The 14,440-nt window shown below is 46.1% G+C and overlaps 1 protein-coding gene across 1 annotated transcript in view; it reads right to left on the bottom strand.

Moving 5' to 3' along the window:
- The window catches only part of LIN7B (lin-7 cell polarity scaffold B), a 1,167,120-nt gene that overhangs the window by 727,612 nt on the left and 425,068 nt on the right, over positions 1-14,440 (bottom strand). The window lies entirely within an intron of this gene.

Genomic DNA, 14,440 nt, shown 5'->3' with positions numbered 1-14,440 from the left:
AGACTGGCTTGCTGACATCCCTCCTGGCTTCTTATCCTGCTTGCAGTTGCTCTCCTTGGATCCCTGACTTCTGGACTGGCTGATTACCCGATCTGGTTTATGAACTTTGGACTGGATGACTACCCGATCTGGCTACTGGACTCTGGCTTGCTCGACTACGCTTTTTTCTATTTACCTTTTTATTTTTATTAATAAACAAGTGTGATTTGATTGTACTTCTGTCTCAGTCTGTTTCATGGTTCCTGACAACAAGTACCAGTCTGCTCTTTTTGCTCCATCGAATTTAACAATCAAACGATGTGTTATTTTAAATCCGGCTACTCTTCTTCCTATAATTGCTGAGGAAGATGCAACAAATGGTACCGATATAGAATCAGAGAGTTTTTCTCATGATTGTATGGCTCTGATGGAGGAAGAAAGGGCCTCTGTCACACCAGCAAAAGATGAGCCTTTATCAGATTGTGACACACACTTAAGCCCCATACACACTATCAGATTGTCTGCTGATTTTTTCCTTCAGGTTTACCAAAACCATGTAGTACAAGGGCCTGCCTGATTGCATACACATTGAAACCCCGAAGGTTTGACCTCATATTATATGGTTTTGGTAAATCTGATGGAAAAAATCAGCAGACAATCTGATAGTGTGTATGGGGCTTTATTTGTAGATGGTTCCAGATTTTACACTGATGATGGTCAGCCACACACCGGGTTTGCTGTAACCACTACAGACACCATTTTACATCAGGAAGCATTGACACCCTAGATGTCAGCACAGGAAGCGGAGTTGTGCGCTGTAGTCAAAGCATGTCATCTCCTAGAGAATCAAAAGGGAAACATTTACACTGACAGCAGATATGCGTTTGGAATCGCTCACGATTTTGGGCCTATTTAGAAAGCACAGAATTTCCTGACTAGTGCAGGGAAGCCAGTGAGACATGCAAAACTCATAGCTATTTGAGACCTTTCAGAAACCAGCAGAAGTTGCCATCTTGAAGGCAAAAGGGCATGCAAGGGGAAATGACATGACAGCCAGAGGAAACGCTTTAGTGGACCAAGCGGCAAAGGATGCTGCTCTTATGGCATTTGGAGTCACACCCACTGTAGGGGTTGCCCAGGTAGTGGGGACAGATTCCTTTCATCAAGAGCAGTGGGATGTAGAAACTCTAATTCAGTTGCAGAACCAAGCCCCTGATGAAGAGAAGGATAAGTGGATCAAATGTAATGCTACCCAAAATCAGCAGGGCCTGTGGAGCACTGACAACAGGTGGTGTCTACCCAGGAGTATGTACCCAGCTTTAGCACAACTGGCACATGGCGTCAGTCATCTTGCTAAGGGCACGATGGTGGCACTTACTGACTGCTATTGGATAGCGCCTGGATTTAGTGCATTTGCAGCCAGGTTTTGTGCTTCATGTCTAACTTGTGCTTTGTATAATGCAGGGAGGCCTGTCCATGTTCCCCAAAAGCGTTCTCCTAAGCCAGATTTCCCTTTCCAAAGAATTCAAATTGACTACATTCAGATGTCCATAATAGGCACCTATGAGTACGCTTTCATTTGTATTGACATGTTCTCAAGTTGACCAGAGTGCTGGCCGGTAGCTAAAGCAAATGCAAAAACAACAGCAAAGAAAATTTTGAATGAAATAGTTTGTACATATGGAGTTCCTGAAACTATTGAGAGTGACAGAGGAACCCATTTTACTGGGGAATTAACGAAAGAGGTAATGGAAGCCCTTCACATACAGCAAGCTTTCCATACACCTTATCATCCACAAAGTAGTAGTACAATTGAGAGACTTAATGGCATTTTGAAAAACAGATGTGCAAAAATTAAAGCAGATACAGGAAAAGGATGGGTGGAAGCTTTGCCATTAGCCCTATATTCTGTACGAACTACCCCTAAACAACCCCATGGGCTGTCCCCCTATGAGATTTTATTTTGGGGGCCACCCAAAATAGGGCTATATTTTCCCCAACAGTTGCAGGCTTCTCACTCTAGTCTTTAAGAATATGTTCAGATTTTGCAAAGAACTTTGAATAAAATACATGAAGGTGTTTATAAATCTATCCCCGACCCAAATTCTGTTTCAGGTATTCACAGAATCCAACCAGGTGACTGGGTGGTGGTCAAGCGACTCGTCAGAAAGCTGCAAGAACCAAAATTTGACGGGCCACATTTGGTGCTTTTGACAACCGGTTCCGCTGTCAAGTTGGAAAGAAAGCCCACCTGGATTCACGCAAGTCACTGCAAGAAAATCCTGAAGTGATGATATCCTTTGAAAAAATAATGATATTGTTCCTTTTCTTTTTGTTGTTTGTGAGAACTGAGACATTGAAAAATAACCTTTTCATCCAAATGTTAAAATTGTATGCAACCCATAGCAATGCTAGTGACTGCTGGGTGTGTTCTCACTTACATCCCCAAACAGGAACAATACCCATGATAGCAATGCCTCTCAAATTCACTGATCTAAACAGGACCAGAATAAATGGCTCATACATAGTCTCCACAGCTAATGAGCACAGATCAGTAAATTTGATGGTTTCTAGACAGATAGACTCTCCACGGATTTGTTTAAACATTACATGCCCGTTTAACACTAAATGTACACGGTTGGGCAATTCAGATTGCACCGGAGCAAAGATTACAGTTTATGGAGGAAACCATGGTCAATATTATATCCCAGATCCAGAACTAAATAGAACCCTTTATAGTACAAATTGCTCACAGTTCCCAATATGTGAAAATATCGGTTACCTGAGATTCCATGTTATTGCTTCCAGTTTTTTAGGTGCAGGCATACCGTCCATACATAGAGGGTTATATTATATATGTGGAAATAAAGCTTACGCCTGGCTTCCTACTAATGTTACAGGTACATGTTTTATTGGGAAGTTAGCACCTGCTTTGGCTGTTCGCAAAGATACAGTGCGACCAGATCAAAGTCCAGAATACCCTTTAGTGTTCAGAAGAGAGCTGTTCACTGAAAGTGACATGGCATGGTCATGGTTCCCCTCCTGGACAGGATGGGGAATTGAAGCAATGAAAGAATAAATAATTACACTAGAATTGTAGATGAGATTATTAACCTTACTACCACCGATATAGGTTTATTAAGTGAAGAAATGGCTCAGATTAAAAAGTAGTATTAGAGCACAGATTAACTCAAAGTTTTCTCACTGCAGCTCAAGGTGGGATGTGTTAGTTATTTCGCACTGACTCTTGTATATACATTTCTGATAATGAGGACATTATTAAAGGTCATATTTCATAGCAACATAGTTACAGAAACTAGGCGCTTACATTGTGATGTTCCTATTTCTCATATTTGTTATTTACTTTCTCATCAGGCTATTCCTCTGTGTGACTACCTGCTGTACCAACAAATGGTCCACCAGCCCTGATGAACCCATTATTGTGAGAAAGTTAGGAGAGAGCTGAACAGGACGCCATCTCTCTGCGCCAATGTAACAGGAGTCACCAGCAATCGGCTGAATGTAACGCTGAGAAGAATGGTGTCAAATAAACAAAAGGAGGAAAATGACATGGACATTCACTGTACTGTTCATTTAAGCACAAGAGACTCCATTTTGTTCTCACTGTTGAAATGTGTTCTGTAACCTTCACCTAACACACAGACACATCTCCTACTAAACACTCTCTACTCCCCCCTCCCTTTTCAATGTTTTACTTTTGCAATTGTTCCATTCGCTAGCATTTAATAATATATTTCTATTTGTTAGCTTTTAATAACATATTTCTATTTGTTAGTTTTTAATAACATCTCACACCACCCCTTTTTTATCTATGTATAAAATAACATGTCATAATACATTTTGACACTGAACGGACATTTTAAACACAGTGATTGAGTCCTGTGAATCTGTTCCTGCAGCTTCAGTATTAACTTTATTTTAGAGTCCCAATCAGAAACTAGACATAACACTAGCGTCACCAGTATCAGCAAAAGGGTACTCACCGAGGCCAAGATGCAGAGAGATGTCGCTGTTGCGACTCAACGCACACCACCCCTGAAGATGGTACAGAGAGTGGTTTGCACCAAGAGGCACAAGCTACCAGCAGGACACCCAACTTGCATGAAGGTCAAGGAGAGGGGGTTGCAGGACAGGTTTAGACCCAGCAGGTAAGTAGCAAGTCCAGGGCAGGCCATCAGCAAGAAAGTCCGTAAACAGGTAAGATAAAGTCTAAAGGTAGGCTGGGGGTCAAACACAGGCAAGAAGTCTGGGAACAGCAAGAGTTTGAAGCGCTGAAGACAGAAGGCAATCCAGGGGAAGGCTGAGGGTCAATCACAGGAGACTGAAGAAAATCTGAGTACAGGCTGGGGGTTAAACACAGGAGAGAGCCGGAAGTCCATAAAAAGCCAGAGGTCAGGTCCAGGAAAGAATCAACGTGGTTTTTAAACAATCTGGGTCACAACAGGTAGACGGTAAACAGGAACAGAAAGCAAGGATCACAGGAAGGCTGAAAACGAACCAGCAACTTGTCTACTTGTCTTGAGTACTAGAGCTCCTTTTATAGTTAGGTCAGCAGATTCACGCTATGTGTGCTCTTGTGCGCACGCCGCGTGCACAGGGGCGCAGCTCTATTGCGAATATGTGTGCGCCAAAGCGCCATTCCGCCATGCATATGCGAACGGAAATGGCAAAGCTGACAGAACTGATCCAGGTTACTTCCCTGATAGTGCCCCCCCACTGAAGGGCCTCCTCTGGATGCCCAGGCTGGCCATTAATTACGGATGTTCCTGATGAACGGTTGTAAAGATTCCTAGAAGGTTCCCAAGAGTTATCTTCTGTGGGTTACCCCTTCCATTTTACCAGGTACTAGAGTTGCCTGTCCATTTTCCTGCATAGTATAGCTTCCACTTCGAATTCGTCTTCTCCATTAATTACGTCAGGAGGAGGCGGAGGCTCTTCTCTCCCGGGAAAAGGACTAGGGACCACCGGCTTTAGGAGAGATACGTGGAATACTGGATGTATTTTGTACGAGCTTGGTAAAGCTAGCTCGAAGGCTACAGGATTCACCATTCTCTTAATCTTGATGGGCCTATGAATATAGGGCCTAATTTACATGAGGGGCAAGGTAGCCAAAGGTGAGTAGCGGATAGCCAAACCTTCTCGCCTATTCCAAAAGCTGGGGTCTCCTTTCTTCCCCTATCATAGTACTTCCTGTAGTCATCCTTGGCCCTTTGCATCTTTTCTTGAATTCTCTGAAAGTTTGATTGGATAGAGGCTATCCGATCTTGGACAGCAGGGACTGAAGTTTCGGGGATGGAGTTGGGGAGCAAGGAGGGATGAAATCCAAAATTTTACCAAAAGGGTGTTTGGTTAGTAACTGTATGTACAGAATTGTTATAAGCGAACTCTGCATAAGGCAGGAGGGAAGACCAATCATCCTGGGAACCGGAACAGAAACAGCGGAGATACTGCTCTAAGGATTGTTTTGTTCTCTCAGTCTGTCCGTTGCTCTGGGGATGGTATGCAGATGAGAGACAAACCTTAATTTCCAGGGCCTTTCAGAGTTCTTTCCAGAATTTGGAAGTAAACTGAGCGTCTCTGAGACAATACTGTTAGGTACACTGTGGAGTCTGATGATTTCCCTGATAAAAGTGTTGGCAATTTCCAGGGCAGAAGGAGTACCAATCATGGGCAGAAAGTGAGCCATTTTCGAGAGGTGGTCAACCACGACCAGAATTGTGGTGAAACCTTCTGAGGGTGGCAAATGAATGATAAAGTCCTTAGAGACGTCTGCCCATGGCCGTTCAGGAATAGGCCAAGGTCTCAATAATCCCCAAGGTTTGGCATTAGATCCTTTACTGCGTTGGCAAGGAACACATGAGGAGACATATTTTTGACAGCCCACCAACCAGGCCACCAAAAGGAACACATACACACTCATTACACATTTGGTAAAGTTGAATAAAGACACCAGTCCATCCAGTTCAAACTAAGCGAGGGTCTACAATTGTCCCTATCCCTGTACATTGTACACTCACATCGGCCCCTACCCTCAAGGAGCCCAAAATCCAAGGTCCCCATTCATATACTAAGGCCAATTTTGGACAGAAGCCAATTAACCTACCTGTATGTCTTTGGAGTGTGGGAGGATACCAGAGTACCTGGAGGAAACCCATGCAGGCACAGGGAGAACATGCAAACTCCAGGCAGGTAGTGTAGTGGTTGGGATTCGAACCAGCGACCCTTTTTACTGCTAGGTGAGAGTGCTAACCACTACACCACTGTATCTACACCACTGTGCCACCCTATCAAGAAATTAGTTCTGACGTTTTTTGTGTTCCAAAATGGCCGGCCAACTTATGGTCATGAAAAGTCTTTAGAATTAGCAACCTTACTTCCTGAAGGACATAGATCTTATTCTGAGCCCAAAGTAAATGATTGCGTCTCTCCAAGGAAGTCACTTTTGGATCAGTGCAGCGGCTGGAGGCCGTTTTAATGGCGGCTGCCAAATCAGGTTGCGTAAGAAGGAGAAAATTTTGTGGAGACAGAATGGTGCTGGGTTCAGTCAACTAGGAAGATTCAGGGAACATCCAGGAGAGTGCATCTGCTTTGCCATTTCTGGACCCGGGTTGGTACGAAATGTGGAAGTTGAACCTAGAAAAGAAAAGTGCCCAACAAGCTTGTCGGGGTCTTAAGAGTTTGGCCTGAAGTATTCTAGGTTCTTGTGTGAAAATTGTGATAGGGTGGGTTGCCCCCTCTAATAGATACCTCCACTTTTCTAGAGCGAACTTAATGGCTAATAGTTCTTGATCGCCAACATCATAGTTTCTCTCTGGAGGGCTTCCAGATGCAAAGGCTACTGCGTGCAGAAGGGCTTTGGGACCCCATCTTTGGCTTTAGTGGCAGCTTCAGAGGCATCAACTTCTAACACAAAAGGCAGGAGCGGATCAGGATGCTGTAAAATTGGTGCGGAAGCAAACAGAGTTTTTAGTTTAGTGAAGGCTTGCTGGGCTTCCTGAGACCACAGGAAACGACCACGTTGACGGGTCAGTTGAGTGATGGGGGCGACAATGGATTAAAAACCAACAATGAATCTTCGATAAAAGTTAGCGAAGCCAATGAACCATTGTACATCTTTTTTGTCCCCTGGAGCGGGCCATTCAAAAATTGCTTTGACCTTTTGAGGGTCCATGGTGATCCCCTCAGTGTAAATGACAAACCCTAGAAATTGAACCACAGTCTTTTTAAATTCATATCTCTCTGCCTTAAGGTATAGTCTATGTTGCCTGAGGATGGTGAGGACCTTTTTTACATGGTCCCCATGTAGTTTAACCACCTCCTGCCCGCCCTATAGCCGAATGACGGCCGTAGAGCAGGCGGGTTCCTTCGCTTGGTCGTCCCTGGACGTCCTTGTGTTTACTTCCGCAATGCGCGCCGCCGGGGCCGCGCATCGCGGAAGTTTTGTATTCGCCGTGTCTCCCGGAGACAGGCAAACACAGATCGCCGTGAACGGCCAATCAAAGCGGCCGTTCACAGCGCGATCGCAGCTGCCAATGGGAGATGATCTCAAATGTAAACATATGAGATCATCTCCCATTGCCGTGTCTCTCCCTCCTCACACAGAGACAGCGTGTGAGGAGAGAGAGGACCTGTGAGTCAGCCCCAGTGCCAACTGTCAGCCCCAGTGCCATCTGTCAGCCTCAGTGCCATCTGTCAGCCCCAGTGCCATCTGTCAGCCCAGTGCCATCTGCCAGTAGTGCCAGTGCCGCCAGTGCCACCTGCCAGCGCCAGTGCCACCTGCCAGCGCCAGTGCCTGCCGTCAGCCCCAGTGTCGTCAGCCCCAGTGCCGCCAGTGCCAGTGCCGCCAGTGCCAGTGCCACCTGCCAGTGCCAGTGCCACCTGCCAGCACCAGTGCCACCTGCCAGCGCCCGTGCCATCCGTCAGCCCCAGTGCCGCCAGTGCCAGTGCCGCCAGTGCCGCCAGTGCCAGTGCCACCTGCCAGTGCCAGTGCCACCTGCCAGCACCAGTGCCACCTGCCAGCGCCAGTGCCATCCGTCAGCCCCAGTGCCGTCAGCCCCAGTGCCGTCAGTGCCGCCAGTGCCACCTGCCAGCACCAGTGCCACGCGCCAGTGCCACCTGCCAGCGCCAGTGCCATCCGTCAGCCCCAGTGCCGTCAGCCCCAGTGCCGCCAGTGCCGTCAGCCCCAGTGCCGCCAGTGCCACCTGCCAGTGCCAGTGCCACCTGCCAGCACCAGTGCCACCTGCCAGCACCAGTGCCACCTGCCAGTGCCATCCGTCAGCCCCAGTGCCGTCAAGCCCCAGTGCCGTCAGCCCCAGTGCCGCCAGTGCCAGTGCCGCCAGTGCCACCTGCCAGCGCCAGTGCCACCTGTCAGCACCAGTGCCACCTGCCAGCGCCAGTGCCATCCGTCAGCCCCAGTGCCGTCAGCGCCAGTGCCGTCAGCGCCAGTGCCAGTGCCACCTGCCAGTGCCACCTGCCAGCGCCACCTGCCAGCGCCAGTGCCATCTGCCAGCCGCAGTGCCATCTGCCAGCCCCATTTGCCAGAGCAATTAGCCAGAGCAAATAGCCAGCACCATCTGCCAGTGCCAGCCCCAGTGCCATCTGTCAGCGACATCTGCCAGCCCCATCTGTCAGCCCCATCTGTCAGCCCCATCTGTCAGCCCCATCTGCCTCCAGTGCCATCTGCCTCCAGTGCCATCTGTCAGTGCCACGTGTTGTCACTTTGTGGGCATTTCCATTGTCTTGGTGCTCCAGGGCCTTCAAAAATGTAATAGGTGGTTGAGAAATAAGATGTGTAATTTATGCTCCTAGAACGGCTGATGGTGCTATTTCAATATTGGGCCTCTGTATGTGGCCAGGCTGTGTAAAAGTCTCACACATTTGGTATCCTAATACTCAGAAGGAGTAGCAGAACGTATTTTGGGGTGTCATTTGTGGTATACACATGCCATGTGAGAGAAATAACCTATTACATTGAAAATTTTGTGAGAAAAAAAAAATCTTCATTTTGCAAAGAATTGTGGGAAAAAGATGACAACATCAAAAACCTCACCATGCATCTTAGTAAATACCTTGGAATGTCTACTTTCAAAAAAGGGGTCATTTGGGGGTATTTGTACTTTCCTGACTTGTTCGGGTTGCAAGAAATGAGATAGGCCACCAGTACATCAGGTGTGATCAATTTTGTGCGATTCGCACCACAGCTTGTAGACTCTCTAACTTTCACAAAGACCAAATAATATCCACTAATTTGGGTTATTTTTACCAAAGATATGTAGCAGTATAAATTGTGGCCAAAATTTATGAAAAAAAAATTATAATTTGCAAAATTTTATCACAGAAACAAAGAAATATGCGTTTTTTTTTCTAAATTTTCGGTCATTTTTCATTTATAGCGCAAAAAATAAAAACCCCAGAGGTGATCAAATACCACCAAAAGAAAGCTCTATTTGTGGGAAAAAAAAGGACACAAAATTCATTTGGGTACAGTGTTGCATGACTGAGTAATTGTCATTCAAAGTGTGAGAGCACCAAAAGCTGAAAATTGGTCTGGTCAGGAAGGGTGTTTAAGTGCCCAGTAAGCAAGTGGTTAATAGTGGCAGAAAAGATAAGAATGTCATCGAAGTAGACAACTACAGTCGTCAAGGTAGTCTCTGAAAATATCATTCACCAGGTGTTGGAAGGTGGCCAGAGCGTTGCACAGCCCAAAGGGCATCACCAGATACTCATAGGGGGTTATTTACTAAAGGAAAATCCACTTTGCACTGCAAGTGCACTTGAAAGTGCACTGAAAGTGCCCATGGAAGTAAAGTCGCTGTAGATCCGAGGGGGGCATGCAAGGAAAATAAAAAGCAGCATTTTAGCTTGCACATGATTGGATGATAAACTCAGCAGAGCTTTCACTCATTTCAGATCTACTCCTTAGATTTAGAGTGACTGCACTTCCAAGTGCACTTGCAGCGCAAAGTGGATTTGCCTTTCGTAAATAACCCCCATAGTGTCCAAATCTGGACCTGAAGGCTGTTTTCCACTCATCACCAGCACAAATTCGAATAAGATTATAGGTGCCCTGTAGATATAATTTGAAGAATATTCTGACTGTCCAGAAGAGCTGGAATAATTCTTGGATGAGTGGGAGTGGGTATAGTTTTTTAATAGTTATTTTATTAAGTTCCCTATAATCAATGCAGGGTCTGAGGGAGCCATCTTTTTTTCCCACAAAGAAAATACCAGCCCTGGCTGGGGAGGAAAACAGGCGAAAAAAGCCTTTTTCTAAGTTCTCATCAATATGGGCTTTGAGAGACTTTAGTTCGGTCTCAGACAATGGAAATATGCGTCCGAAAGGGATCTTAGAGCCTGTAAATTTTCTGAAAGGCCTTGGCGATATTGGTATCTAAGAGCGGCCTCATTCCAGCTGGTATCAGCTGACCATTTGTGGAATTCAACAGCATAGTCCTCTACTGGTCTATTTCCTCATGACAGGGCCTGCAGGGTGGCTTCAGCTGTAGCTGTGCGTTTGTGGGTCGTCGTATAACTGACCCATGGATTCAAAGAAGGTATCCACAGAATTCAAGAGAAGGCGCCTTTGTTCCATGAGACTATGAGCCCAGGCCTGGGGCTCCTTGGACAGTAGGAAAATGATAAATCCGACTTTCATAATTTCGGAAGAAAAAGTCCTGGGTTGCAGGCCCAGGTACAAGGAGCAAGCGTTCTTAAATGCCTTGAACTTTTTCTGATCAGGCGTGGGTACTCTGGCCATCATCATAGTGGGGGGTGACTGGACCTGAGGCGAGGAGGCCCTGCTGGTGGATGCTTGTGCTGGATTTACCGGAGCAGGAGCCCTGGCTAAGTGTTGAAGATGGCCATCGATTTGCGTGTAGCCTTCCTGCAATTTCTGCACCGCTTCCGTGAGGGCCATAACTTGCTGGCACAAAATTTTCAAGGGAGAACCCACTCTGTTGGCCTCTGACATGGCTGGTTCATACTATCAGCAAAAGGATGCTCACCAAGGCCAAGATGCAGAGAGCGGTCGCTGTTGCGACTCAGCGCACACCACCCATGAAGACGGTACAGAGAGTGCTTTGCACCAAGAGGCACAAGCTACCAGAAGGACACCCAACTTGCGTGAAGGTCAAGGAGATAGCTGTGCAGGACAGGGTTAGACCCAGCAGGTAAGTAGCAAGTCCAGGGCAGGTCTAAGCCCTTGTACACACGGTCGGACATTCTGAAAACCAAATCCGTTGGATTTTGTCCAACGGATTTTGTCAGACGGATTTTGTCTGAAACTGTTGCATACACACGGTCGGACGTTATTTCATTACGACGGGACTACGTTCAGGCTAGTAGCCAATAGCTTTGGTCTAGGAATTTGACCGAGCATACGTGGCACTTTGTCCGATCGGAATTCTCTACACACAATCGGACAAAGTCCAATCGGATCATGTTGTCGGAAAGTTTTATAGCCCAGCTATAAAATTTTGTCCGTCGGATATTCCGCTGGAGCCCACACAGTCCGATGGAGCCCACACACAGTCGGATTATGCAACAACACGGTCCAATCTGACATTTTCCGTCGGAATCTCCAACCGTGTGTACAAGGGCTAAGAAGCCAGCAGCAAGCAAGTCCGTAAACAGGTAAGAGAAAGTCCAAAGGCAGGCAGGCGGTCAAACACTGGCAAGAAGTCCGGGAACAAGCAAGAGTTTGAAGCGCTGAAGACAGAAGGCAATCCAGGGGCAGGCTGAGGGTAAATCACAGGAGAGAGCCGGAAGTCCATAAAACAAGCCAGAGGTCAGGTCCACGAGAGAATCAGCATGGTCTGTAAACAATCCGGGTCACAACAGGTAGACGGTAAACAGGAACAGGAAGCAAGGATCCCAGGAGAACTGAAAACGAACCAGCAACTTGTCTGAGTACTAGAGCTCCTTTTATAGGCCGGTGAGAAGATTCACGCTATGCGTGTGCATGTGCTCACGCCGCTCAGTGGAGCAGTGAATGCGCTTGCGCTGGAGCACAGCTCTATTGCAAATATGTGTGCACCAAAGCGCTGTTCCACCGCGCATGCGCGCAGGGAAACGGTGAAGCTGACGGAACTGATCCAGGTTACTTCCCTGATAACCAGTGACACAAATATGGTGATCAATTCGTGACACCGGTGACAGGGGGTGAAAGAGTTAACCAGGGGGTTAAAACCTTTATTAGGTAGTATATATGGGGGTACCTGAGGCTATAAAAACCTGACGGTGAAACTAATCACCTAACTGGCTAACTAGCGTTACCGGCAATCAATTAGTGACACTGGTGACAGGGGGTGAAAGGGTTAACTTGGGGCGATCAAGGGGTTAAATCTTTGTTAGGGGGGTAACCTAGACCTAACGGAGGCTACCACTAACTGCCCTAACACTTATTACAGTCACAAATTACACCAATGCCGTGATCAGTGAAAAATCTTAAAACTGCAATTGGTGATACAGTGACAGGGAGCGAAAGGGTTAAGTTAATTGAGGTGGGTGATCGGTGGGTGTCCGGTGGGGTGGGGCAAGTGTACCTATGTATAATGGAGTTAGTGTACTGTTGGTGAAACTCATGGTTAGATGTCCTCTCTCTCTCTCACTGGAATCAAAAAGATTCCACGAGGAGAGATGACATCACTTCCTCCTGTCTGTGGTTATACTTACACAGACAGGGGAAGGTTTTCATTCATTTGGAGTGATCACCAGGTCCAGACCATAAATCATTGGACTGATCGCTCCCCTAAAGAGCCCGACCGCCAAGGGCACTGGGGGGGCGTGACCGTTCCCCCTGCCCACGGGGAGGGAGTAACATACAGGTATGCCCATTTGCCCTCCCATGCCATTCTGCCAACGTACATTGGCATACGGTGGTCGGGAACCGGTTAATATTGTGACCATTATACCTTGTTATTGAACCATTGTGGGATATTTATGATAATGTGCAATGTACTTTGTATCCAGGGTTGTGGGAGATGGACTGTCTGGGTGGCTAGTTAATTAGTTCATGTTAATTAAATCACTATCAGCTATTTGTTGCTAGATGTGGATTAGCATTATGTGTATGCTGGCTGTTCCTTAGCTATGTTAATTATATTCCTATTTACAGTTTGTATTGTTAAGGTAATGTGATCAAGCCCTACCTGAAATTGTGTGCTTTAAATTCTGTGTGAGTTTTCAATAAAGAGAGCTTCAGTTTGCATCTAAGCTATTGGGTGCTCAGCTATAATACCTGGTTCCTAAGTCCAAACAACAGGAAGCTATATATCTTGACAGAGGCACCCAAGCTGGGTGCTGGACAGTTCCATCACAAACAGTAAGCCCAAGAAACACCCGTGAGTGCACAGTGTGAACCACCCTCCCACTGCTTCAGAAAGCAATTCAGCAGTTAACTAGCTGATCAGACCACTTTCATGAGAAAGCCAGTCCCTGGCTAAAAAAAACAAAAAATACCAGGATTATTGCAGATAGCTTCAGCCACAACCCTGATAAACCGCTTGCAAGCTGTAATGTATATATAGGTACTGTATTGGAGCTGGAAAGTGGTTAAAGTGATATCAAACCCTTAGTTATAAGCACTTTTAGCAGCTGATTTAATCACTCTCTGAATATGCAGCCTGATAGGTTGCAAATTTCAGTGGGGCTCTGAGTTTTTGAGAACTCCTATCAACATTTGGACTGGACCACTGGTCACAATGGAAGAATGGATAATGTGAAATGTGATTGATTGTGATTTCTTTGTAGTCGACTTACAGATCATATTGCAAAAAGTATCCCAAACAGGCGGGGACAGGGAAAGATGGGGCTAACCGAATAGTAGTAAACACCAATGTACTAGTATCAAAATAGTATCAAAATATAATTTATTGGTATATATAAAAAAAACAAAAAAAAAACATGGGGGTAAATTGATGAGACAAATGACAAGGAAAAACATCAAACAAAAGTCCTGTAATGGCTATGTGTGGGCATAGTCCTGTAATAAGGCCCCTTAAAGCAAGTTGATTCCCAAAACAACGCATGCAAATTCCTATGCAGGGATATGGATATACATCCTACATGATATACTATTTATATAGTATTCCTTTTATATAGTATTTATATAGTATTCCTTTTTTATTTTCCTGTTTAAGCCAGTGATTACTGTAGAGCCCTTTGGATCTCCCTACACTGTGTACATCAAAAGAAACACAACACTTGATCTAGGTTGGCAAGCACTCCCCGTCTTCTTAACACCCACCGGCCCCCTACATACACGCACACACTCCTCACCACCCCTATCCCCCCCCCCCCCCCCCATTTTCAAGCTAACAGACTGACTGAAGACTGCACTTTCCACTGTTAACTCGTTCCTATGAAGACCAAATTAAGGGAAGCAGCACTAAGAGAGCAAGAGCCAGTAGCATTGAAAGCTCTAAACTGCAAGTGCTAGGGT

The sequence above is a fragment of the Lithobates pipiens genome, unplaced genomic scaffold (genome assembly GCF_037356315.1).
Source record: "Lithobates pipiens isolate NorthernLeopardFrog02 unplaced genomic scaffold, aLitPip1_a1.2 Scaffold_48, whole genome shotgun sequence".
In the NCBI taxonomy this organism is placed as follows: Eukaryota; Metazoa; Chordata; class Amphibia; order Anura; family Ranidae; genus Lithobates; species Lithobates pipiens.
Note: the sequence above shows the minus strand (reverse complement) of the source record. Positions and strands in the feature narration are given on the sequence as shown.